General features: G+C 44.6%; 1 protein-coding gene and 21 non-coding genes across 23 annotated transcripts in view; all 22 read left to right on the top strand.

The window, feature by feature from the left end:
- itpr3 (inositol 1,4,5-trisphosphate receptor, type 3) overlaps window positions 1-25,683 on the top strand; it is an 87,941-nt gene that overhangs the window by 37,310 nt on the left and 24,948 nt on the right. The gene's annotated exons all lie outside the window — the stretch shown is intronic.
- On the top strand, window positions 180-252 carry trnak-uuu (transfer RNA lysine (anticodon UUU)). The gene has a single exon. It is a non-coding gene; the product is annotated as a tRNA-Lys (tRNA).
- trnak-uuu (transfer RNA lysine (anticodon UUU)) lies at window positions 2,942-3,014 on the top strand. The gene has a single exon. It is a non-coding gene; the product is annotated as a tRNA-Lys (tRNA).
- Window positions 4,293-4,365, top strand: trnak-uuu (transfer RNA lysine (anticodon UUU)). The gene has a single exon. It is a non-coding gene; the product is annotated as a tRNA-Lys (tRNA).
- trnak-uuu (transfer RNA lysine (anticodon UUU)) lies at window positions 5,035-5,107 on the top strand. The gene has a single exon. It is a non-coding gene; the product is annotated as a tRNA-Lys (tRNA).
- trnak-uuu (transfer RNA lysine (anticodon UUU)) lies at window positions 6,388-6,460 on the top strand. Its single transcript has one exon. It is a non-coding gene; the product is annotated as a tRNA-Lys (tRNA).
- On the top strand, window positions 7,742-7,814 carry trnak-uuu (transfer RNA lysine (anticodon UUU)). Its single transcript has one exon. It is a non-coding gene; the product is annotated as a tRNA-Lys (tRNA).
- trnak-uuu (transfer RNA lysine (anticodon UUU)) lies at window positions 9,013-9,085 on the top strand. Its single transcript has one exon. It is a non-coding gene; the product is annotated as a tRNA-Lys (tRNA).
- Window positions 9,826-9,898, top strand: trnak-uuu (transfer RNA lysine (anticodon UUU)). The gene has a single exon. It is a non-coding gene; the product is annotated as a tRNA-Lys (tRNA).
- Window positions 11,181-11,253, top strand: trnak-uuu (transfer RNA lysine (anticodon UUU)). Its single transcript has one exon. It is a non-coding gene; the product is annotated as a tRNA-Lys (tRNA).
- trnak-uuu (transfer RNA lysine (anticodon UUU)) lies at window positions 12,451-12,523 on the top strand. Its single transcript has one exon. It is a non-coding gene; the product is annotated as a tRNA-Lys (tRNA).
- On the top strand, window positions 13,954-14,026 carry trnak-uuu (transfer RNA lysine (anticodon UUU)). Its single transcript has one exon. It is a non-coding gene; the product is annotated as a tRNA-Lys (tRNA).
- On the top strand, window positions 14,780-14,852 carry trnak-uuu (transfer RNA lysine (anticodon UUU)). Its single transcript has one exon. It is a non-coding gene; the product is annotated as a tRNA-Lys (tRNA).
- trnak-uuu (transfer RNA lysine (anticodon UUU)) lies at window positions 15,530-15,602 on the top strand. Its single transcript has one exon. It is a non-coding gene; the product is annotated as a tRNA-Lys (tRNA).
- On the top strand, window positions 17,635-17,707 carry trnak-uuu (transfer RNA lysine (anticodon UUU)). Its single transcript has one exon. It is a non-coding gene; the product is annotated as a tRNA-Lys (tRNA).
- Window positions 18,920-18,992, top strand: trnak-uuu (transfer RNA lysine (anticodon UUU)). The gene has a single exon. It is a non-coding gene; the product is annotated as a tRNA-Lys (tRNA).
- trnak-uuu (transfer RNA lysine (anticodon UUU)) lies at window positions 19,662-19,734 on the top strand. The gene has a single exon. It is a non-coding gene; the product is annotated as a tRNA-Lys (tRNA).
- Window positions 20,411-20,483, top strand: trnak-uuu (transfer RNA lysine (anticodon UUU)). The gene has a single exon. It is a non-coding gene; the product is annotated as a tRNA-Lys (tRNA).
- trnak-uuu (transfer RNA lysine (anticodon UUU)) lies at window positions 21,159-21,231 on the top strand. The gene has a single exon. It is a non-coding gene; the product is annotated as a tRNA-Lys (tRNA).
- trnak-uuu (transfer RNA lysine (anticodon UUU)) lies at window positions 22,440-22,512 on the top strand. The gene has a single exon. It is a non-coding gene; the product is annotated as a tRNA-Lys (tRNA).
- Window positions 23,190-23,262, top strand: trnak-uuu (transfer RNA lysine (anticodon UUU)). The gene has a single exon. It is a non-coding gene; the product is annotated as a tRNA-Lys (tRNA).
- On the top strand, window positions 25,285-25,357 carry trnak-uuu (transfer RNA lysine (anticodon UUU)). The gene has a single exon. It is a non-coding gene; the product is annotated as a tRNA-Lys (tRNA).

Below are 25,683 nucleotides of genomic sequence, written 5' to 3'. Positions count from 1 at the left end.
TTAAGTTCATAATAAGTTCAGCTCCTGTTGTATAAATGTCTCTAAGCTGAGTTATTAGTGGAACAGGCCAGACTCCAACAGAAGAGGTTTAATAACAGTAAATGATGATAACTTCCTGTGGGAGCTTGTGTTTGGGAACGTCTGACTCTCCAATTGACGCAACCATGAGCTGTTTCAAAGCCTGGGTAGCTCAGTCGGTAGAGCATCAGACTTTTAATCTGAGGGTCCAGGGTTCAAGTCCCTGTTCAGGCGAAGCTGCTTTATTTACCCAGCTGTTGATGTTCTGAAGTCTGCTGATATCTCTGAACGCTTCACTGATGTGTTGAGAGGACTCCCCAGACACTTGCAGATGGTCTCCTAAAGGCCTCTTGTCTCTACATCCCTGTGAGCTCACAGGCTTCCTGGCAGTGTGTTTGCTTATTGTGGTTTGTAAGTGCAGGGAAATCTGGACGTTTGCCTTCTAGTTTGGAGTTGCTCCACCATGGGTCTCCAGGACAGCTTCAGGTCTTGTCAAAGATTCTCCATGTCGGTGTTAGAAAAATGAACAGAAATCTTCCGAGAAGTTTCGTCCAGATGTTTTAGTTTTCAGGACCTGAGTAGCTTGGTTGTTTGTGCATCACAGTAACCTGAGGGTCCAGGGTTCACGTCCTTGCTCAGGTTATGGGATTTTGCCCTTGGATGAAAGAGGGACAGTGGTGTTGTGTTTAAAAGAAGCCAACACTGAAATTTAAATTTGGCTTAAATTCAAAGGTCTGTTTTTTGTGGACTGAAACAGCAGTCACCCCATAAAAATAACATTTGCCATAGCATTTTCCCATCCACAGAAAATATCTGCTGGTATCTCTGAACGCTTCACTGATGTGTTGAGAGGACTCCCCAGACACTTGCAGATGGTCTCCTAAAGGCCTCTTGTCTCTACATCCCTGTGAGCTCACAGGCTTCCTGGCAGTGTTTTCTTATTGTGGTTTGTAAGTGCAGGGAAATCTGGACGTTTGCCTTCTAGTTTGGAGTTGCTCCACCATGGGTCTCCAGGACAGCTTCAGGTCTTGTCAAAGATTCTCCATGTCGGTGTTAGAAAAATAAACAGAATTCTTCCGAGAAGTTTCGTCCAGATGTTTTAGTTTTCAGGACCTGAGTAGCTTGGTTGTTTGTGCATCACAGTAACCTGAAGGTCCAGGGTTCACGTCCTTGCTCAGGTTATGGGATTTTGCCCGTGAATGAAAGAGGGACAGTGGTGTTGTGTTTAAAAGAAAATAGACCTGACACTTGAGTACTCGCAGTGCTGCTTACAGTACTGGCATAAGGCAAACCTGTTAGCTTAGCCCAGTTACTTAAAGGACAATAAGTTCATACGATTAAGTTCATAATAAGTTCAGCTCCTGTTGTATAAATGTCTCTAAGCTGAGGAACGTCTGACTCTCCAATTGATGCAACCATGAGCTGTTTCAGAGCCTGGGTAGCTCAGTCCGGTAGAGCATCAGACTTTTAATCTGAGGGTCCAGGGTTCAAGTCCCTGTTCAGGCGAAGCTGCTTTATTTACCCAGCTGTTGATGTTCTGAAGTCTGCTGATATCTCTGAACGCTTCACTGATGTGTTGAGAGGACTCCCCAGACACTTGCAGATGGTCTCCTAAAGGCCTCTTGTCTCTACATCCCTGTGAGCTCACAGGCTTCCTGCAGTGTGTTTGCTTATTGTGGTTTGTAAGTGCAGGGAAATCTGGACATTTGCCTTCTAGTTTGGAGTTGCTCCACCATGGGTCTCCAGGACAGCTTCAGGTCTTGTCAAACATTCTCCATGTCGGTGTTAGAAATTTAAATTTGGCTTAAATTCAAAGGTCTGTTTTTTGTGGACTGATACAGCAGTCACCCCATAAAAATAACATTTGCCATAGCATTTTCCCATCCACAGAAAATAGACCTGACACTTGAGTACTCGCAGTGCTGCTTACAGTACTGGCATAAGGAAAACCTGTTAGCTTAGCCCAGTTACTTAAAGGACAATAAGTTCATACGATTAAGTTCATAATAAGTTCAGCTCCTGTTGTATAAATGTCTCTAAGCTGAGTTATTAGTGGAACAGGCCAGACTCCAACAGAAGAGGTTTAATAACAGTAAATGATGATAACTTCCCGTAGGAGCTTGTGTTTGGGAATGTCTGACTCTCCAATTGACGCAACCAGGAGCTGTTTCAGAGCCTGGGGAGCTCAGTCGGTAGAGCATCAGACTTTTAATCTGAGGGTCCAGGGTTCAAGTCCCTGTTCAGGCGAAGCTGCTTTATTTACCCAGCTGTTGATGTTCTGAAGTCTGCTGGTATCTCTGAACGCTTCACTGATGTGTTGAGAGGACTCCCCAGACACTTGCAGATGTCTCCTAAAGGCCTCTTGTCTCTACATCCCTGTGAGCTCACAGGCTTCCTGGCAGTGTGTTTGCTTATTGTGGTTTGTAAGTGCAGGGAAATCTGGATGTTTGCCTTCTAGTTTGGAGTTGCTCCACCATGGGTCTCCAGGACAGCTTCAGGTCTTGTCAAAGATTCTCCATGTCGGTGTTAGAAATTTAAATTTGGCTTAAATTCAAAGGTCTGTTTTTTTTGGACTGATACAGCAGTCACCCCATAAAAATAACATTTGCCATAGCATTTTCCCATCCACGGAAAATAGACCTGACACTTGAGTACTCGCAGTGCTGCTTACAGTACTGGCATAAGGCAAACCTGTTAGCTTAGCCCAGTTACTTAAAGGACAATAAGTTCATACGATTTATTCATCAGACTGTTGGTACCATCAGCTCCTGTTGTATAAATGTCTCTAAGCTGAGTTATTAGTGGAACAGGCCAGACTCCAACAGAAGAGGTTTAATAACAGTAAATGATGATAACTTCCCGTAGGAGCTTGTGTTTGGAAACGTCTGACTCTCCAATTGACGCAACCATGAGCTGTTTCAGAGCCTGGGTAGCTCAGTCGGTAGAGCATCAGACTTTTAATCTGAGGGTCCAGGGTTCAAGTCCCTGTTCAGGCGAAGCTGCTTTATTTACCCAGCTGTTGATGTTCTGAAGTCTGCTGGTATCTCTGAACGCTTCACTGATGTGTTGAGAGGACTCCCCAGACACTTGCAGATGGTCTCCTAAAGGCCTCTTGTCTCTACATCCCTGTGAGCTCACAGGCTTCCTGGCAGTGTTTGCTTATTGTGGTTGTAAGTGCAGGGAAATCTGGACGTTTGCCTTCTAGTTTGGAGTTGCTCCACCATGGGTCTCCAGGACAGCTTCAGGTCTTGTCAAAGATTCTCCATGTCGGTGTTAGAAAAATGAACAGAAATCTTCCGAGAAGTTTCGTCCAGATGTTTTAGTTTTCAGGACCTGAGTAGCTTGGTTGTTTGTGCATCACAGTAACCTGAGGGTCCAGGGTTCACGTCCTTGCTCAGGTTATGGGATTTTGCCCTTGGATGAAAGAGGGACAGTGGTGTTGTGTTTAAAAGAAGCCAACACTGAAATTTAAATTTGGCTTAAATTCAAAGGTCTGTTTTTTGTGGACTGAAACAGCAGTCACCCCATAAAAATAACATTTGCCATAGCATTTTCCCATCCACAGAAAATATCTGCTGGTATCTCTGAACGCTTCACTGATGTGTTGAGAGGACTCCCCAGACACTTGCAGATGGTCTCCTAAAGGCCTCTTGTCTCTACATCCCTGTGAGCTCACAGGCTTCCTGGCAGTGTTTTCTTATTGTGGTTTGTAAGTGCAGGGAAATCTGGACGTTTGCCTTCTAGTTTGGAGTTGCTCCACCATGGGTCTCCAGGACAGCTTCAGGTCTTGTCAAAGATTCTCCATGTCGGTGTTAGAAAAATAAACAGAATTCTTCCGAGAAGTTTCGTCCAGATGTTTTAGTTTTCAGGACCTGAGTAGCTTGCTTGTTTGTGCATCACAGTAACCTGAAGGTCCAGGGTTCACGTCCTTGCTCAGGTTATGGGATTTGCCCGTGAATGAAAGAGGGACAGTGGTGTTGTGTTTAAAAGAAAATAGACCTGACACTTGAGTACTCGCAGTGCTGCTTACAGTACTGGCATAAGGCAAACCTGTTAGCTTAGCCCAGTTACTTAAAGGACAATAAGTTCATACGATTAAGTTCATAATAAGTTCAGCTCCTGTTGTATAAATGTCTCTAAGCTGAGTTATTAGTGGAACAGGCCAGACTCCAACAGAAGAGGTTTAATAACAGTAAATGATGATAACTTCCCGTGGGAGCTTGTGTTTGGGAACGTCTGACTCTCCAATTGACGCAACCATGAGCTGTTTCAGAGCCTGGGTAGCTCAGTCGGTAGAGCATCAGACTTTTAATCTGAGGGTCCAGGGTTCAAGTCCCTGTTCAGGCGAAGCTGCTTTATTTACCCAGCTGTTGATGTTCTGAAGTCTGCTGATATCTCTGAACGCTTCACTGATGTGTTGAGAGGACTCCCCAGACACTTGCAGATGGTCTCCTAAAGGCCTCTTGTCTCTACATCCCTGTGAGCTCACAGGCTTCCTGGCAGTGTGTTTGCTTATTGTGGTTTGTAAGTGCAGGGAAATCTGGACGTTTGCCTTCTAGTTTGGAGTTGCTCCACCATGGGTCTCCAGGACAGCTTCAGGTCTTGTCAAACATTCTCCATGTCGGTGTTAGAAATTTAAATTTGGCTTAAATTCAAAGGTCTGGTTTTTGTGGACTGATACAGCAGTCACCCCATAAAAATAACATTTGCCATAGCATTTTCCCATCCACAGAAAATAGACCTGACACTTGAGTACTCGCAGTGCTGCTTACAGTACTGGCATAAGGAAAACCTGTTAGCTTAGCCCAGTTACTTAAAGGACAATAAGTTCATACGATTAAGTTCATAATAAGTTCAGCTCCTGTTGTATAAATGTCTCTAAGCTGAGTTATTAGTGGAACAGGCCAGACTCCAACAGAAGAGGTTTAATAACAGTAAATGATGATAACTTCCCGTAGGAGCTTGTGTTTGGAAACGTCTGACTCTCCAATTGACGCAACCATGAGCTGTTTCAGAGCCTGGGTAGCTCAGTCGGTAGAGCATCAGACTTTTAATCTGAGGGTCCAGGGTTCAAGTCCCTGTTCAGGCGAAGCTGCTTTATTTACCCAGCTGTTGATGTTCTGAAGTCTGCTGGTATCTCTGAACGCTTCACTGATGTGTTGAGAGGACTCCCCAGACACTTGCAGATGATCTCCTGAAGGCCTCTTGTCTCTACATCCCTGTGAGCTCACAGGCTTCCTGGCAGTGTTTGCTTATTGTGGTTTGTAAGTGCAGGGAAATCTGGACGTTTGCCTTCTAGTTTGGAGTTGCTCCACCATGGGTCTCCAGGACAGCTTCAGGTCTTGTCAAAGATTCTCCATGTCGGTGTTAGAAAAATGAACAGAAATCTTCCGAGAAGTTTCGTCCAGATGTTTTAGTTTTCAGGACCTGAGTAGCTTGGTTGTTTGTGCATCACAGTAACCTGAGGGTCCAGGGTTCACGTCCTTGCTCAGGTTATGGGATTTTGCCCTTGGATGAAAGAGGGACAGTGGTGTTGTGTTTAAAAGAAGCCAACACTGAAATTTAAATTTGGCTTAAATTCAAAGGTCTGTTTTTTGTGGACTGAAACAGCAGTCACCCCATAAAAATAACATTTGCCATAGCATTTTCCCATCCACAGAAAATATCTGCTGGTATCTCTGAACGCTTCACTGATGTGTTGAGAGGACTCCCCAGACACTTGCAGATGGTCTCCTAAAGGCCTCTTGTCTCTACATCCCTGTGAGCTCACAGGCTTCCTGGCAGTGTTTTCTTATTGTGGTTTGTAAGTGCAGGGAAATCTGGACGTTTGCCTTCTAGTTTGGAGTTGCTCCACCATGGGTCTCCAGGACAGCTTCAGGTCTTGTCAAAGATTCTCCATGTCGGTGTTAGAAAAATAAACAGAATTCTTCCGAGAAGTTTCGTCCAGATGTTTTAGTTTTCAGGACCTGAGTAGCTTGGTTGTTTGTGCATCACAGTAACCTGAAGGTCCAGGGTTCACGTCCTTGCTCAGGTTATGGGATTTTGCCCGTGAATGAAAGAGGGACAGTGGTGTTGTGTTTAAAAGAAAATAGACCTGACACTTGAGTACTCGCAGTGCTGCTTACAGTACTGGCATAAGGCAAACCTGTTAGCTTAGCCCAGTTACTTAAAGGACAATAAGTTCATACGATTAAGTTCATAATAAGTTCAGCTCCTGTTGTATAAATGTCTCTAAGCTGAGTTATTAGTGGAACAGGCCAGACTCCAACAGAAGAGGTTTAATAACAGTAAATGATGATAACTTCCTGTGGGAGCTTGTGTTTGGGAACGTCTGACTCTCCAATTGACGCAACCATGAGCTGTTTCAAAGCCTGGGTAGCTCAGTCGGTAGAGCATCAGACTTTTAATCTGAGGGTCCAGGGTTCAAGTCCCTGTTCAGGCGAAGCTGCTTTATTTACCCAGCTGTTGATGTTCTGAAGTCTGCTGATATCTCTGAACGCTTCACTGATGTGTTGAGAGGACTCCCCAGACACTTGCAGATGGTCTCCTAAAGGCCTCTTGTCTCTACATCCCTGTGAGCTCACAGGCTTCCTGGCAGTGTGTTTGCTTATTGTGGTTTGTAAGTGCAGGGAAATCTGGACGTTTGCCTTCTAGTTTGGAGTTGCTCCACCATGGGTCTCCAGGACAGCTTCAGGTCTTGTCAAAGATTCTCCATGTCGGTGTTAGAAAAATGAACAGAAATCTTCCGAGAAGTTTCGTCCAGATGTTTTAGTTTTCAGGACCTGAGTAGCTTGGTTGTTTGTGCATCACAGTAACCTGAGGGTCCAGGGTTCACGTCCTTGCTCAGGTTATGGGATTTTGCCCTTGGATGAAAGAGGGACAGTGGTGTTGTGTTTAAAAGAAGCCAACACTGAAATTTAAATTTGGCTTAAATTCAAAGGTCTGTTTTTTGTGGACTGAAACAGCAGTCACCCCATAAAATAACATTTGCCATAGCATTTTCCCATCCACAGAAAATATCTGCTGGTATCTCTGAACGCTTCACTGATGTGTTGAGAGGACTCCCCAGACACTTGCAGATGGTCTCCTAAAGGCCTCTTGTCTCTACATCCCTGTGAGCTCACAGGCTTCCTGGCAGTGTTTTCTTATTGTGGTTTGTAAGTGCAGGGAAATCTGGACGTTTGCCTTCTAGTTTGGAGTTGCTCCACCATGGGTCTCCAGGACAGCTTCAGGTCTTGTCAAAGATTCTCCATGTCGGTGTTAGAAAAATAAACAGAATTCTTCCGAGAAGTTTCGTCCAGATGTTTTAGTTTTCAGGACCTGAGTAGCTTGGTTGTTTGTGCATCACAGTAACCTGAAGGTCCAGGGTTCACGTCCTTGCTCAGGTTATGGGATTTTGCCCGTGAATGAAAGAGGGACAGTGGTGTTGTGTTTAAAAGAAAATAGACCTGACACTTGAGTACTCGCAGTGCTGCTTACAGTACTGGCATAAGGCAAACCTGTTAGCTTAGCCCAGTTACTTAAAGGACAATAAGTTCATACGATTAAGTTCATAATAAGTTCAGCTCCTGTTGTATAAATGTCTCTAAGCTGAGTTATTAGTGGAACAGGCCAGACTCCAACAGAAGAGGTTTAATAACAGTAAATGATGATAACTTCCTGTGGGAGCTTGTGTTTGGGAACGTCTGACTCTCCAATTGACGCAACCATGAGCTGTTTCAAAGCCTGGGTAGCTCAGTCGGTAGAGCATCAGACTTTTAATCTGAGGGTCCAGGGTTCAAGTCCCTGTTCAGGCGAAGCTGCTTTATTTACCCAGCTGTTGATGTTCTGAAGTCTGCTGATATCTCTGAACGCTTCACTGATGTGTTGAGAGGACTCCCCAGACACTTGCAGATGGTCTCCTAAAGGCCTCTTGTCTCTACATCCCTGTGAGCTCACAGGCTTCCTGGCAGTGTGTTTGCTTATTGTGGTTTGTAAGTGCAGGGAAATCTGGACGTTTGCCTTCTAGTTTGGAGTTGCTCCACCATGGGTCTCCAGGACAGCTTCAGGTCTTGTCAAAGATTCTCCATGTCGGTGTTAGAAAAATGAACAGAAATCTTCCGAGAAGTTTCGTCCAGATGTTTTTAGTTTCAGGACCTGAGTAGCTTGGTTGTTTGTGCATCACAGTAACCTGAGGGTCCAGGGTTCACGTCCTTGCTCAGGTTATGGGATTTTGCCCTTGGATGAAAGAGGGACAGTGGTGTTGTGTTTAAAAGAAGCCAACACTGAAATTTAAATTTGGCTTAAATTCAAAGGTCTGTTTTTTGTGGACTGAAACAGCAGTCACCCCATAAAAATAACATTTGCCATAGCATTTTCCCATCCACAGAAAATATCTGCTGGTATCTCTGAACGCTTCACTGATGTGTTGAGAGGACTCCCCAGACACTTGCAGATGGTCTCCTAAAGGCCTCTTGTCTCTACATCCCTGTGAGCTCACAGGCTTCCTGGCAGTGTTTTCTTATTGTGGTTTGTAAGTGCAGGGAAATCTGGACGTTTGCCTTCTAGTTTGGAGTTGCTCCACCATGGGTCTCCAGGACAGCTTCAGGTCTTGTCAAAGATTCTCCATGTCGGTGTTAGAAAAATAAACAGAATTCTTCCGAGAAGTTTCGTCCAGATGTTTTAGTTTTCAGGACCTGAGTAGCTTGGTTGTTTGTGCATCACAGTAACCTGAAGGTCCAGGGTTCACGTCCTTGCTCAGGTTATGGGATTTTGCCCGTGAATGAAAGAGGGACAGTGGTGTTGTGTTTAAAAGAAAATAGACCTGACACTTGAGTACTCGCAGTACTGCTTACAGTACTGGCATAAGGCAAACCTGTTAGCTTAGCCCAGTTACTTAAAGGACAATAAGTTCATACGATTAAGTTCATAATAAGTTCAGCTCCTGTTGTATAAATGTCTCTAAGCTGAGGAACGTCTGACTCTCCAATTGACGCAACCATGAGCTGTTTCAGAGCCTGGGTAGCTCAGTCGGTAGAGCATCAGACTTTTAATCTGAGGGTCCAGGGTTCAAGTCCCTGTTCAGGCGAAGCTGCTTTATTTACCCAGCTGTTGATGTTCTGAAGTCTGCTGATATCTCTGAACGCTTCACTGATGTGTTGAGAGGACTCCCAGACACTTGCAGATGGTCTCCTAAAGGCCTCTTGTCTCTACATCCCTGTGAGCTCACAGGCTTCCTGGCAGTGTTTTCTTATTGTGGTTTGTAAGTGCAGGGAAATCTGGACATTTGCCTTCTAGTTTGGAGTTGCTCCACCATGGGTCTCCAGGACAGCTTCAGGTCTTGTCAAAGATTCTCCATGTCGGTGTTAGAAAAATAAACAGAATTCTTCCGAGAAGTTTCGTCCAGATGTTTTAGTTTTCAGGACCTGAGTAGCTTGGTTGTTTGTGCATCACAGTAACCTGAAGGTCCAGGGTTCACGTCCTTGCTCAGGTTATGGGATTTTGCCCGTGAATGAAAGAGGGACAGTGGTGTTGTGTTTAAAAGAAAATAGACCTGACACTTGAGTACTCGCAGTGCTGCTTACAGTACTGGCATAAGGCAAACCTGTTAGCTTAGCCCAGTTACTTAAAGGACAATAAGTTCATACGATTAAGTTCATAATAAGTTCAGCTCCTGTTGTATAAATGTCTCTAAGCTGAGTTATTAGTGGAACAGGCCAGACTCCAACAGAAGAGGTTTAATAACAGTAAATGATGATAACTTCCTGTGGGAGCTTGTGTTTGGGAACGTCTGACTCTCCAATTGACGCAACCATGAGCTGTTTCAAAGCCTGGGTAGCTCAGTCGGTAGAGCATCAGACTTTTAATCTGAGGGTCCAGGGTTCAAGTCCCTGTTCAGGCGAAGCTGCTTTATTTACCCAGCTGTTGATGTTCTGAAGTCTGCTGATATCTCTGAACGCTTCACTGATGTGTTGAGAGGACTCCCCAGACACTTGCAGATGGTCTCCTAAAGGCCTCTTGTCTCTACATCCCTGTGAGCTCACAGGCTTCCTGGCAGTGTGTTTGCTTATTGTGGTTTGTAAGTGCAGGGAAATCTGGACGTTTGCCTTCTAGTTTGGAGTTGCTCCACCATGGGTCTCCAGGACAGCTTCAGGTCTTGTCAAAGATTCTCCATGTCGGTGTTAGAAAAATGAACAGAAATCTTCCGAGAAGTTTCGTCCAGATGTTTTAGTTTTCAGGACCTGAGTAGCTTGGTTGTTTGTGCATCACAGTAACCTGAGGGTCCAGGGTTCACGTCCTTGCTCAGGTTATGGGATTTTGCCCTTGGATGAAAGAGGGACAGTGGTGTTGTGTTTAAAAGAAGCCAACACTGAAATTTAAATTTGGCTTAAATTCAAAGGTCTGTTTTTTGTGGACTGAAACAGCAGTCACCCCATAAAAATAACATTTGCCATAGCATTTTCCCATCCACAGAAAATATCTGCTGGTATCTCTGAACGCTTCACTGATGTGTTGAGAGGACTCCCCAGACACTTGCAGATGGTCTCCTAAAGGCCTCTTGTCTCTACATCCCTGTGAGCTCACAGGCTTCCTGGCAGTGTTTTCTTATTGTGGTTTGTAAGTGCAGGGAAATCTGGACGTTTGCCTTCTAGTTTGGAGTTGCTCCACCATGGGTCTCCAGGACAGCTTCAGGTCTTGTCAAAGATTCTCCATGTCGGTGTTAGAAAAATAAACAGAATTCTTCCGAGAAGTTTCGTCCAGATGTTTTAGTTTTCAGGACCTGAGTAGCTTGGTTGTTTGTGCATCACAGTAACCTGAAGGTCCAGGGTTCACGTCCTTGCTCAGGTTATGGGATTTTGCCCGTGAATGAAAGAGGGACAGTGGTGTTGTGTTTAAAAGAAAATAGACCTGACACTTGAGTACTCGCAGTGCTGCTTACAGTACTGGCATAAGGCAAACCTGTTAGCTTAGCCCAGTTACTTAAAGGACAATAAGTTCATACGATTAAGTTCATAATAAGTTCAGCTCCTGTTGTATAAATGTCTCTAAGCTGAGTTATTAGTGGAACAGGCCAGACTCCAACAGAAGAGGTTTAATAACAGTAAATGATGATAACTTCCTGTGGGAGCTTGTGTTTGGGAACGTCTGACTCTCCAATTGACGCAACCATGAGCTGTTTCAAAGCCTGGGTAGCTCAGTCGGTAGAGCATCAGACTTTTAATCTGAGGGTCCAGGGTTCAAGTCCCTGTTCAGGCGAAGCTGCTTTATTTACCCAGCTGTTGATGTTCTGAAGTCTGCTGATATCTCTGAACGCTTCACTGATGTGTTGAGAGGACTCCCCAGACACTTGCAGATGGTCTCCTAAAGGCCTCTTGTCTCTACATCCCTGTGAGCTCACAGGCTTCCTGGCAGTGTGTTTGCTTATTGTGGTTTGTAAGTGCAGGGAAATCTGGACGTTTGCCTTCTAGTTTGGAGTTGCTCCACCATGGGTCTCCAGGACAGCTTCAGGTCTTGTCAAAGATTCTCCATGTCGGTGTTAGAAAAATGAACAGAAATCTTCCGAGAAGTTTCGTCCAGATGTTTTAGTTTTCAGGACCTGAGTAGCTTGGTTGTTTGTGCATCACAGTAACCTGAGGGTCCAGGGTTCACGTCCTTGCTCAGGTTATGGGATTTTGCCCTTGGATGAAAGAGGGACAGTGGTGTTGTGTTTAAAAGAAGCCAACACTGAAATTTAAATTTGGCTTAAATTCAAAGGTCTGTTTTTTGTGGACTGAAACAGCAGTCACCCCATAAAAATAACATTTGCCATAGCATTTTCCCATCCACAGAAAATATCTGCTGGTATCTCTGAACGCTTCACTGATGTGTTGAGAGGACTCCCCAGACACTTGCAGATGGTCTCCTAAAGGCCTCTTGTCTCTACATCCCTGTGAGCTCACAGGCTTCCTGGCAGTGTTTTCTTATTGTGGTTTGTAAGTGCAGGGAAATCTGGACGTTTGCCTTCTAGTTTGGAGTTGCTCCACCATGGGTCTCCAGGACAGCTTCAGGTCTTGTCAAAGATTCTCCATGTCGGTGTTAGAAAAATAAACAGAATTCTTCCGAGAAGTTTCGTCAGATGTTTTAGTTTTCAGGACCTGAGTAGCTTGGTTGTTTGTGCATCACAGTAACCTGAAGGTCCAGGGTTCACGTCCTTGCTCAGGTTATGGGATTTTGCCCGTGAATGAAAGAGGGACAGTGGTGTTGTGTTTAAAAGAAAATAGACCTGACACTTGAGTACTCGCAGTACTGCTTACAGTACTGGCATAAGGCAAACCTGTTAGCTTAGCCCAGTTACTTAAAGGACAATAAGTTCATACGATTAAGTTCATAATAAGTTCAGCTCCTGTTGTATAAATGTCTCTAAGCTGAGGAACGTCTGACTCTCCAATTGACGCAACCATGAGCTGTTTCAGAGCCTGGGTAGCTCAGTCGGTAGAGCATCAGACTTTTAATCTGAGGGTCCAGGGTTCAAGTCCCTGTTCAGGCGAAGCTGCTTTATTTACCCAGCTGTTGATGTTCTGAAGTCTGCTGATATCTCTGAACGCTTCACTGATGTGTTGAGAGGACTCCCCAGACACTTGCAGATGGTCTCCTAGAGGCCTCTTGTCTCTACATCCCTGTGAGCTCACAGGCTTCCTGGCAGTGTGTTTGCTTATTGTGGTTTGTAAGTGCAGGGAAATCTGGACATTTGCCTTCTAGTTTGGAGTTGCTCCACCATGGGTCTCCAGGACAGCTTCAGGTCTTGTCAAACATTCTCCATGTCGGTGTTAGAAATTTAAATTTGGCTTAAATTCAAAGGTCTGTTTTTTGTGGACTGATACAGCAGTCACCCCATAAAAATAACATTTGCCATAGCATTTTCCCATCCACAGAAAATAGACCTGACACTTGAGTACTCGCAGTGCTGCTTACAGTACTGGCATAAGGAAAACCTGTTAGCTTAGCCCAGTTACTTAAAGGACAATAAGTTCATACGATTAAGTTCATAATAAGTTCAGCTCCTGTTGTATAAATGTCTCTAAGCTGAGTTATTAGTGGAACAGGCCAGACTCCAACAGAAGAGGTTTAATAACAGTAAATGATGATAACTTCCCGTAGGAGCTTGTGTTTGGGAACGTCTGACTCTCCAATTGACGCAACCATGAGCTGTTTCAGAGCCTGGGTAGCTCAGTCGGTAGAGCATCAGACTTTTAATCTGAGGGTCCAGGGTTCAAGTCCCTGTTCAGGTGAAGCTGCTTTGTTTACCCAGCTGTTGATGTTCTGAAGTCTGCTGGTATCTCTGAACGCTTCACTGATGTGTTGAGAGGACTCCCCAGACACTTGCAGATGGTCTCCTAAAGGTCTCCTAAAGGCCTCTTGTCTCTACATCCCTGTGAGCTCACAGGCTTCCTGGCAGTGTGTTTGCTTATTGTGGTTTGTAAGTGCAGGGAAATCTGGATGTTTGCCTTCTAGTTTGGAGTTGCTCCACCATGGGTCTCCAGGACAGCTTCAGGTCTTGTCAAAGATTCTCCATGTCGGTGTTAGAAATTTAAATTTGGCTTAAATTCAAAGGTCTGTTTTTTTTGGACTGATACAGCAGTCACCCCATAAAAATAACATTTGCCATAGCATTTTCCCATCCACAGAAAATAGACCTGACACTTGAGTACTCGCAGTGTTGCTTACAGTACTGGCATAAGGCAAACCTGTTAGCTTAGTCCAGTTACTTAAAGGACAATAAGTTCATACGATTTATTCATCAGACTGTTGGTACCATCAGCTCCTGTTGTATAAATGTCTCTAAGCTGAGTTATTAGTGGAACAGGCCAGACTCCAACAGAAGAGGTTTAATAACAGTAAATGATGATAACTTCCCGTAGGAGCTTGTGTTTGGGAACGTCTGACTCTCCAATTGACGCAACCATGAGCTGTTTCAGAGCCTGGGTAGCTCAGTCGGTAGAGCATCAGACTTTTAATCTGAGGGTCCAGGGTTCAAGTCCCTGTTCAGGCGAAGCTGCTTTATTTACCCAGCTGTTGATGTTCTGAAGTCTGCTGGTATCTCTGAACGCTTCACTGATGTGTTGAGAGGACTCCCCAGACACTTGCAGATGGTCTCCTAAAGGTCTCCTAAAGGCCTCTTGTCTCTACATCCCTGTGAGCTCACAGGCTTCCTGGCAGTGTGTTTGCTTATTGTGGTTTGTAAGTGCAGGGAAATCTGGATGTTTGCCTTCTAGTTTGGAGTTGCTCCACCATGGGTCTCCAGGACAGCTTCAGGTCTTGTCAAAGATTCTCCATGTCGGTGTTAGAAAAATAAACAGAATTCTTCCGAGAAGTTTCGTCCAGATGTTTTAGTTTTCAGGACCTGAGTAGCTTGGTTGTTTGTGCATCACAGTAACCTGAAGGTCCAGGGTTCACGTCCTTGCTCAGGTTATGGGATTTTGCCCGTGAATGAAAGAGGGACAGTGGTGTTGTGTTTAAAAGAAAATAGACCTGACACTTGAGTACTCGCAGTGCTGCTTACAGTACTGGCATAAGGCAAACCTGTTAGCTTAGCCCAGTTACTTAAAGGACAATAAGTTCATACGATTAAGTTCATAATAAGTTCAGCTCCTGTTGTATAAATGTCTCTAAGCTGAGTTATTAGTGGAACAGGCCAGACTCCAACAGAAGAGGTTTAATAACAGTAAATGATGATAACTTCCTGTGGGAGCTTGTGTTGGGAACGTCTGACTCTCCAATTGACGCAACCATGAGCTGTTTCAGAGCCTGGGTAGCTCAGTCGGTAGAGCATCAGACTTTTAATCTGAGGGTCCAGGGTTCAAGTCCCTGTTCAGGCGAAGCTGCTTTATTTACCCAGCTGTTGATGTTCTGAAGTCTGCTGGTATCTCTGAACGCTTCACTGATGTGTTGAGAGGACTCCCCAGACACTTGCAGATGGTCTCCTAAAGGCCTCTTGTCTCTACATCCCTGTGAGCTCACAGGCTTCCTGGCAGTGTGTTTGCTTATTGTGGTTTGTAAGTGCAGGGAAATCTGGACGTTTGCCTTCTAGTTTGGAGTTGCTCCACCATGGGTCTCCAGGACAGCTTCAGGTCTTGTCAAAGATTCTCCATGTCGGTGTTAGAAATTTAAATTTGGCTTAAATTCAAAGGTCTGTTTTTTTTGGACTGATACAGCAGTCACCCCATAAAAATAACATTTGCCATAGCATTTTCCCATCCACGGAAAATAGACCTGACACTTGAGTACTCGCAGTGCTGCTTACAGTACTGGCATAAGGCAAACCTGTTACCTTAGCCCAGTTACTTAAAGGACAATAAGTTCATACGATTTATTCATCAGACTGTTGGTACCATCAGCTCCTGTTGTATAAATGTCTCTAAGCTGAGTTATTAGTGGAACAGGCCAGACTCCAACAGAAGAGGTTTAATAACAGTAAATGATGATAACTTCCCGTAGGAGCTTGTGTTTGGGAACGTCTGACTCTCCAATTGACGCAACCATGAGCTGTTTCAGAGCCTGGGTAGCTCAGTCGGTAGAGCATCAGACTTTTAATCTGAGGGTCCAGGGTTCAAGTCCCTGTTCAGGCGAAGCTGCTTTATTTACCCAGCTGTTGATGTTCTGAAGTCTGCTGGTATCTCTGAACGCTTCACTGATGTGTTGAGAGGACTCCCCAGACACTTGCAGATGATCTCCTAAAGGCCTCTTGTCTCTACATCCCTGTGAGCTCACAGGCTTCCTGGCAGTGTTTGCTTATTGTGGTTTGTAAGTGCAGGGAAATCTGGACGTTTGCCTTCTAGTTTGGAGTTGCTCCACCATGGGTCTCCAGGACAGCTTCAGGTCTTGTCAAAGATTCTCCATGTCGGTGTTAGAAAAATGAACAGAAATCTTCCGAGAAGTTTCGTCCAGATGTTTAAGTTTTCAGGACCTGAGTAGCTTGGTTGTTTTGTGCATCACAGTAACCTGAGGGTCCAGGGTTCACGTCCTTGCTCAGGTTATGGGATTTTGCCCTTGGATGAAAGAGGGACAGTGGTGTTGTGTTTAAAAGAAGCCAACACTGAAATTTAAATTTGGCTTAAATTCAAAGGTCTGTTTTTTGTGGACTGAAACAGCAGTCACCCCATAAAAATAACATTTGCCATAGCATTTTCCCATCCACAGAAAATATCTGCTGGTATCTCTGAACGCTTCACTGATGTGTTGAGAGGACTCCCCAGACACTTGCAGATGGTCTCCTAAAGGCCTCTTGTCTCTACATCCCTGTGAGCTCACAGGCTTCCTGGCAGTGTTTTCTTATTGTGGTTTGTAAGTGCAGGGAAATCTGGACGTTTGCCTTCTAGTTTGGAGTTGCTCCACCATGGGTCTCCAGGACAGCTTCAGGTCTTGTCAAAGATTCTCCATGTCGGTGTTAGAAAAATAAACAGAATTCTTCCGAGAAGTTTCGTCCAGATGTTTTAGTTTTCAGGACCTGAGTAGCTTGGTTGTTTGTGCATCACAGTAACCTGAAGGTCCAGGGTTCACGTCCTTGCTCAGGTTATGGGATTTTGCCCGTGAATGAAAGAGGGACAGTGGTGTTGTGTTTAAAAGAAAATAGACCTGACACTTGAGTACTCGCAGTGCTGCTTACAGTACTGGCATAAGGCAAACCTGTTAGCTTAGCCCAGTTACTTAAAGGACAATAAGTTCATACGATTAAGTTCATAATAAGTTCAGCTCCTGTTGTATAAATGTCTCTAAGCTGAGTTATTAGTGGAACAGGCCAGACTCCAACAGAAGAGGTTTAATAACAGTAAATGATGATAACTTCCTGTGGGAGCTTGTGTTTGGGAACGTCTGACTCTCCAATTGACGCAACCATGAGCTGTTTCAGAGCCTGGGTATCTCAGTCGGTAGAGCATCAGACTTTTAATCTGAGGGTCCAGGGTTCAAGTCCCTGTTCAGACGAAGCTGCTTTATTTACCCAGCTGTTGATGTTCTGAAGTCTGCTGATATCTCTGAACGCTTCACTGATGTGTTGAGAGGACTCCCCAGACACTTGCAGATGGTCTCCTAAAGGCCTCTTGTCTCTACATCCCTGTGAGCTCACAGGCTTCCTGGCAGTGTGTTTGCTTATTGTGGTTTGTAAGTGCAGGGAAATCTGGACGTTTGCCTTCTAGTTTGGAGTTGCTCCACCATGGGTCTCCAGGACAGCTTCAGGTCTTGTCAAAGATTCTCCATGTCGGTGTTAGAAATTTAAATTTGGCTTAAATTCAAAGGTCTGTTTTTTTTGGACTGATACAGCAGTCACCCCATAAAAATAACATTTGCCATAGCATTTTCCCATCCACGGAAAATAGACCTGACACTTGAGTACTCGCAGTGCTGCTTACAGTACTGGCATAAGGCAAACCTGTTAGCCTTAGCCCAGTTACTTAAAGGACAATAAGTTCATACGATTTATTCATCAGACTGTTGGTACCATCAGCTCCTGTTGTATAAATGTCTCTAAGCTGAGTTATTAGTGGAACAGGCCAGACTCCAACAGAAGAGGTTTAATAACAGTAAATGATGATAACTTCCCGTAGGAGCTTGTGTTTGGGAACGTCTGACTCTCCAATTGACGCAACCATGAGCTGTTTCAGAGCCTGGGTAGCTCAGTCGGTAGAGCATCAGACTTTTAATCTGAGGGTCCAGGGTTCAAGTCCCTGTTCAGGCGAAGCTGCTTTATTTACCCAGCTGTTGATGTTCTGAAGTCTGCTGGTATCTCTGAACGCTTCACTGATGTGTTGAGAGGACTCCCCAGACACTTGCAGATGATCTCCTAAAGGCCTCTTGTCTCTACATCCCTGTGAGCTCACAGGCTTCCTGGCAGTGTTTGCTTATTGTGGTTTGTAAGTGCAGGGAAATCTGGACGTTTGCCTTCTAGTTTGGAGTTGCTCCACCATGGGTCTCCAGGACAGCTTCAGGTCTTGTCAAAGATTCTCCATGTCGGTGTTAGAAAAATGAACAGAAATCTTCCGAGAAGTTTCATCCAGATGTTTTAGTTTTCAGGACCTGAGTAGCTTGGTTGTTTGTGCATCACAGTAACCTGAGGGTCCAGGGTTCACGTCCTTGCTCAGGTTATGGGATTTTGCCCTTGGATGAAAGAGGGACAGTGGTGTTGTGTTTAAAAGAAGCCAACACTGAAATTTAAATTTGGCTTAAATTCAAAGGTCTGTTTTTTGTGGACTGAAACAGCAGTCACCCCATAAAAATAACATTTGCCATAGCATTTTCCCATCCACAGAAAATATCTGCTGGTATCTCTGAACGCTTCACTGATGTGTTGAGAGGACTCCCCAGACACTTGCAGATGGTCTCCTAAAGGCCTCTTGTCTCTACATCCCTGTGAGCTCACAGGCTTCCTGGCAGTGTGTTTGCTTATTGTGGTTTGTAAGTGCAGGGAATCTGGACGTTTGCCTTCTAGTTTGGAGTTGCTCCACCATGGTCTCCAGGACAGCTTCAGGGTCTTGTCAAAGATTCTCCATGTCGGTGTTAGAAATTTAAATTTGGCTTAAATTCAAAGGTCTGTTTTTTTTGGACTGATACAGCAGTCACCCCATAAAAATAACATTGCCATAGCATTTCCCATCCACGGAAAATAGACCTGACACTTGAGTACTCGCAGTGCTGCTTACAGTACTGGCATAAGGCAAACCTGTTACCTTAGCCCAGTTACTTAAAGGACAATAAGTTCATACGATTTAGTTCATAATAATGTTGTACATCAGCTCCTGTTGTATAAATGTCTCTAAGCTGAGTTATTAGTGGAACAGGCCAGACTCCAACAGAAGAGGTTTAATAACAGTAAATGATGATAACTTCCTGTGGGAGCTTGTGTTTGGGAACGTCTGACTCTCCAATTGACGCAACCATGAGCTGTTTCAGAGCCTGGGTAGCTCAGTCGGTAGAGCATCAGACTTTTAATCTGAGGGTCCAGGGTTCAAGTCCCTGTTCAGGCGAAGCTGCTTTATTTACCCAGCTGTTGATGTTCTGAAGTCTGCTGATATCTCTGAACGCTTCACTGATGTGTTGAGAGGACTCCCCAGACACTTGCAGATGGTCTCCTAAAGGCCTCTTGTCTCTACATCCCTGTGAGCTCACAGGCTTCCTGGCAGTGTGTTTGCTTATTGTGGTTTGTAAGTGCAGGGAAATCTGGACGTTTGCCTTCTAGTTTGGAGTTGCTCCACCATGGGTCTCCAGGACAGCTTCAGGTCTTGTCAAAGATTCTCCATGTCGGTGTTAGAAATTTAAATTTGGCTTAAATTCAAAGGTCTGTTTTTTGTGGACTGATACAGCAGTCACCCCATAAAAATAACATTTGCCATAGCATTTTCCCATCCACAGAAAATAGACCTGACACTTGAGTACTCGCAGTGCTGCTTACAGTACTGGCATAAGGAAAACCTGTTAGCTTAGCCCAGTTACTTAAAGGACAATAAGTTCATACGATTAAGTTCATAATAAGTTCAGCTCCTGTTGTATAAATGTCTCTAAGCTGAGTTATTAGTGGAACAGGCCAGACTCCAACAGAAGAGGTTTAATAACAGTAAATGATGATAACTTCCCGTAGGAGCTTGTGTTTGGGAACGTCTGACTCTCCAATTGACGCAACCATGAGCTGTTTCAGAGCCTGGGTAGCTCAGTCGGTAGAGCATCAGACTTTTAATCTGAGGGTCCAGGGTTCAAGTCCCTGTTCAGGCGAAGCTGCTTTATTTACCCAGCTGTTGATGTTCTGAAGTCTGCTGGTATCTCTGAACGCTTCACTGATGTGTTGAGAGGACTCCCCAGACACTTGCAGATGGTCTCCTAAAGGCCTCTGTCTCTACATCCCTGTGAGCTCACAGGCTTCCTGGCAGTGTGTTTGCTTATTGTGGTTTGTAAGTGCAGGGAAATCTGGACGTTTGCCTTCTAGTTTGGAGTTGCTCCACCATGGGTCTCCAGGACAGCTTCAGGTCTTGTCAAAGATTCTCCATGTCGGTGTTAGAAATTTAAATTTGGCTTAAATTCAAAGGTCTGTTTTTTTTGGACTGATACAGCAGTCACCCCATAAAAATAACATTTGCCATAGCATTTTCCCATCCACGGAAAATAGACCTGACACTTGAGTACTCGCAGTGCTGCTTACAGTACTGGCATAAGGCAAACCTGTTAGCTTAGCCCAGTTACTTAAAGGACAATAAGTTCATACGATTTATTCATCAGACTGTTGGTACCATCAGCTCCTGTTGTATAAATGTCTCTAAGCTGAGTTATTAGTGGAACAGGCCAGACTCCAACAGAAGAGGTTTAATAACAGTAAATGATGATAACTTCCTGTGGGAGCTTGTGTTTGGGAACGTCTGACTCTCCAATTGACGCAACCATGAGCTGTTTCAGAGCCTGGGTAGCTCAGTCGGTAGAGCATCAGACTTTTAATCTGAGGGTCCAGGGTTCAAGTCCCTGTTCAGGCGAAGCTGCTTTATTTACCCAGCTGTTGATGTTCTGAAGTCTGCTGGTATCTCTGAACGCTTCACTGATGTGTTGAGAGGACTCCCCAGACACTTGCAGATGATCTCCTAAAGGCCTCTTGTCTCTACATCCCTGTGAGCTCACAGGCTTCCTGGCAGTGTTTGCTTATTGTGGTTTGTAAGTGCAGGGAAATCTGGACGTTTGCCTTCTAGTTTGGAGTTGCTCCACCATGGGTCTCCAGGACAGCTTCAGGTCTTGTCAAAGATTCTCCATGTCGGTGTTAGAAATTTAAATTTGGCTTAAATTCAAAGGTCTGTTTTTTTTGGACTGATACAGCAGTCACCCCATAAAAATAACATTTGCCATAGCATTTTCCCATCCACGGAAAATAGACCTGACACTTGAGTACTCGCAGTGCTGCTTACAGTACTGGCATAAGGCAAACCTGTTAGCTTAGCCCAGTTACTTAAAGGACAATAAGTTCATACGATTTATTCATCAGACTGTTGGTACCATCAGCTCCTGTTGTATAAATGTCTCTAAGCTGAGTTATTAGTGGAACAGGCCAGACTCCAACAGAAGAGGTTTAATAACAGTAAATGATGATAACTTCCTGTGGGAGCTTGTGTTTGGGAACGTCTGACTCTCCAATTGACGCAACCATGAGCTGTTTCAGAGCCTGGGTAGCTCAGTCGGTAGAGCATCAGACTTTTAATCTGAGGGTCCAGGGTTCAAGTCCCTGTTCAGGCGAAGCTGCTTTATTTACCCAGCTGTTGATGTTCTGAAGTCTGCTGGTATCTCTGAACGCTTCACTGATGTGTTGAGAGGACTCCCCAGACACTTGCAGATGATCTCCTAAAGGCCTCTTGTCTCTACATCCCTGTGAGCTCACAGGCTTCCTGGCAGTGTTTGCTTATTGTGGTTTGTAAGTGCAGGGAAATCTGGACGTTTGCCTTCTAGTTTGGAGTTGCTCCACCATGGGTCTCCAGGACAGCTTCAGGTCTTGTCAAAGATTCTCCATGTCGGTGTTAGAAAAATGAACAGAAATCTTCCGAGAAGTTTCGTCCAGATGTTTTAGTTTTCAGGACCTGAGTAGCTTGGTTGTTTGTGCATCACAGTAACCTGAGGGTCCAGGGTTCACGTCCTTGCTCAGGTTATGGGATTTTGCCCTTGGATGAAAGAGGGACAGTGGTGTTGTGTTTAAAAGAAGCCAACACTGAAATTTAAATTTGGCTTAAATTCAAAGGTCTGTTTTTTGTGGACTGAAACAGCAGTCACCCCATAAAAATAACATTTGCCATAGCATTTTCCCATCCACAGAAAATATCTGCTGGTATCTCTGAACGCTTCACTGATGTGTTGAGAGGACTCCCCAGACACTTGCAGATGGTCTCCTAAAGGCCTCTTGTCTCTACATCCCTGTGAGCTCACAGGCTTCCTGGCAGTGTGTTTGCTTATTGTGGTTTGTAAGTGCAGGGAAATCTGGACGTTTGCCTTCTAGTTTGGAGTTGCTCCACCATGGGTCTCCAGGACAGCTTCAGGTCTTGTCAAAGATTCTCCATGTCGGTGTTAGAAATTTAAATTTGGCTTAAATTCAAAGGTCTGTTTTTTTTGGACTGATACAGCAGTCACCCCATAAAAATAACATTTGCCATAGCATTTTCCCATCCACAGAAAATAGACCTGACACTTGAGTACTCGCAGTGCTGCTTACAGTACTGGCATAAGGAAAACCTGTTAGCTTAGCCCAGTTACTTAAAGGACAATAAGTTCATACGATTAAGTTCATAATAAGTTCAGCTCCTGTTGTATAAATGTCTCTAAGCTGAGTTATTAGTGGAACAGGCCAGACTCCAACAGAAGAGGTTTAATAACAGTAAATGATGATAACTTCCCGTAGGAGCTTGTGTTTGGGAACGTCTGACTCTCCAATTGACGCAACCATGAGCTGTTTCAGAGCCTGGGTAGCTCAGTCGGTAGAGCATCAGACTTTTAATCTGAGGGTCCAGGGTTCAAGTCCCTGTTCAGGCGAAGCTGCTTTATTTACCCAGCTGTTGATGTTCTGAAGTCTGCTGATATCTCTGAACGCTTCACTGATGTGTTGAGAGGACTCCCCAGACACTTGCAGATGATCTCCTAAAGGCCTCTTGTCTCTACATCCCTGTGAGCTCACAGGCTTCCTGGCAGTGTGTTTGCTTATTGTGGTTTGTAAGTGCAGGGAAATCTGGACGTTTGCCTTCTAGTTTGGAGTTGCTCCACCATGGGTCTCCAGGACAGCTTCAGGTCTTGTCAAAGATTCTCCATGTCGGTGTTAGAAATTTAAATTTGGCTTAAATTCAAAGGTCTGTTTTTTTTGGACTGATACAGCAGTCACCCCATAAAAATAACATTTGCCATAGCATTTTCCCATCCACGGAAAATAGACCTGACACTTGAGTACTCGCAGTGCTGCTTACAGTACTGGCATAAGGCAAACCTGTTACCTTAGCCCAGTTACTTAAAGGACAATAAGTTCATACGATTTATTCATCAGACTGTTGGTACCATCAGCTCCTGTTGTATAAATGTCTCTAAGCTGAGTTATTAGTGGAACAGGCCAGACTCCAACAGAAGAGGTTTAATAACAGTAAATGATGATAACTTCCCGTAGGAGCTTGTGTTTGGGAACGTCTGACTCTCCAATTGACGCAACCATGAGCTGTTTCAGAGCCTGGGTAGCTCAGTCGGTAGAGCATCAGACTTTTAATCTGAGGGTCCAGGGTTCAAGTCCCTGTTCAGGCGAAGCTGCTTTATTTACCCAGCTGTTGATGTTCTGAAGTCTGCTGGTATCTCTGAACGCTTCACTGATGTGTTGAGAGGACTCCCCAGACACTTGCAGATGATCTCCTAAAGGCCTCTTGTCTCTACATCCCTGTGAGCTCACAGGCTTCCTGGCAGTGTTTGCTTATTGTGGTTTGTAAGTGCAGGGAAATCTGGACGTTTGCCTTCTAGTTTGGAGTTGCTCCACCATGGGTCTCCAGGACAGCTTCAGGTCTTGTCAAAGATTCTCCATGTCGGTGTTAGAAAAATGAACAGAAATCTTCCGAGAAGTTTCATCCAGATGTTTTAGTTTTCAGGACCTGAGTAGCTTGGTTGTTTGTGCATCACAGTAACCTGAGGGTCCAGGGTTCACGTCCTTGCTCAGGTTATGGGATTTTGCCCTTGGATGAAAGAGGGACAGTGGTGTTGTGTTTAAAAGAAGCCAACACTGAAATTTAAATTTGGCTTAAATTCAAAGGTCTGTTTTTTGTGGACTGAAACAGCAGTCACCCCATAAAAATAACATTTGCCATAGCATTTTCCCATCCACAGAAAATATCTGCTGGTATCTCTGAACGCTTCACTGATGTGTTGAGAGGACTCCCCAGACACTTGCAGATGGTCTCCTAAAGGCCTCTTGTCTCTACATCCCTGTGAGCTCACAGGCTTCCTGGCAGTGTTTTCTTATTGTGGTTTGTAAGTGCAGGGAAATCTGGACGTTTGCCTTCTAGTTTGGAGTTGCTCCACCATGGGTCTCCAGGACAGCTTCAGGTCTTGTCAAAGATTCTCCATGTCGGTGTTAGAAAAATAAACAGAATTCTTCCGAGAAGTTTCGTCCAGATGTTTTAGTTTTCAGGACCTGAGTAGCTTGGTTGTTTGTGCATCACAGTAACCTGAAGGTCCAGGGTTCACGTCCTTGCTCAGGTTATGGGATTTTGCCCGTGAATGAAAGAGGGACAGTGGTGTTGTGTTTAAAAGAAAATAGACCTGACACTTGAGTACTCGCAGTGCTGCTTACAGTACTGGCATAAGGCAAACCTGTTAGCTTAGCCCAGTTACTTAAAGGACAATAAGTTCATACGATTAAGTTCATAATAAGTTCAGCTCCTGTTGTATAAATGTCTCTAAGCTGAGTTATTAGTGGAACAGGCCAGACTCCAACAGAAGAGGTTTAATAACAGTAAATGATGATAACTTCCTGTGGGAGCTTGTGTTTGGGAACGTCTGACTCTCCAATTGACGCAACCATGAGCTGTTTCAGAGCCTGGGTAGCTCAGTCGGTAGAGCATCAGACTTTTAATCTGAGGGTCCAGGATTCAAGTCCCTGTTCAGGCGAAGCTGCTTTATTTACCCAGCTGTTGATGTTCTGAAGTCTGCTGATATCTCTGAACGCTTCACTGATGTGTTGAGAGGACTCCCCAGACACTTGCAGATGGTCTCCTAAAGGCCTCTTGTCTCTACATCCCTGTGAGCTCACAGGCTTCCTGGCAGTGTGTTTGCTTATTGTGGTTTGTCAGTGCAGGGAAATCTGGACGTTTGCCTTCTAGTTTGGAGTTGCTCCACCATGGGTCTCCAGGACAGCTTCAGGTCTTGTCAAAGATTCTCCATGTCGGTGTTAGAAATTTAAATTTGGCTTAAATTCAAAGGTCTGTTTTTTGTGGACTGATACAGCAGTCACCCCATAAAAATAACATTTGCCATAGCATTTTCCCATCCACAGAAAATAGACCTGACACTTGAGTACTCGCAGTGCTGCTTACAGTACTGGCATAAGGAAAACCTGTTAGCTTAGCCCAGTTACTTAAAGGACAATAAGTTCATACGATTAAGTTCATAATAAGTTCAGCTCCTGTTGTATAAATGTCTCTAAGCTGAGTTATTAGTGGAACAGGCCAGACTCCAACAGAAGAGGTTTAATAACAGTAAATGATGATAACTTCCCGTAGGAGCTTGTGTTTGGGAACGTCTGACTCTCCAATTGACGCAACCAGGAGCTGTTTCAGAGCCTGGGTAGCTCAGTCGGTAGAGCATCAGACTTTTAATCTGAGGGTCCAGGGTTCAAGTCCCTGTTCAGGCGAAGCTGCTTTATTTACCCAGCTGTTGATGTTCTGAAGTCTGCTGGTATCTCTGAACGCTTCACTGATGTGTTGAGAGGACTCCCCAGACACTTGCAGATGATCTCCTAAAGGCCTCTTGTCTCTAGATCCCTGTGAGCTCACAGGCTTCCTGGCAGTGTTTGCTTATTGTGGTTTGTAAGTGCAGGGAAATCTGGACATTTGCCTTCTAGTTTGGAGTTGCTCCACCATGGGTCTCCAGGACAGCTTCAGGTCTTATCAAAGATTCTCCATGTCGGTGTTAGAAAAATGAACAGAAATCTTCCGAGAAGTTTCGTCCAGATGTTTT

The sequence above is a fragment of the Mastacembelus armatus genome, chromosome 7, assembly GCF_900324485.2.
Source record: "Mastacembelus armatus chromosome 7, fMasArm1.2, whole genome shotgun sequence".
Lineage (NCBI taxonomy): Eukaryota > Metazoa > Chordata > Actinopteri > Synbranchiformes > Mastacembelidae > Mastacembelus > Mastacembelus armatus.
Note: the sequence above shows the minus strand (reverse complement) of the source record. Positions and strands in the feature narration are given on the sequence as shown.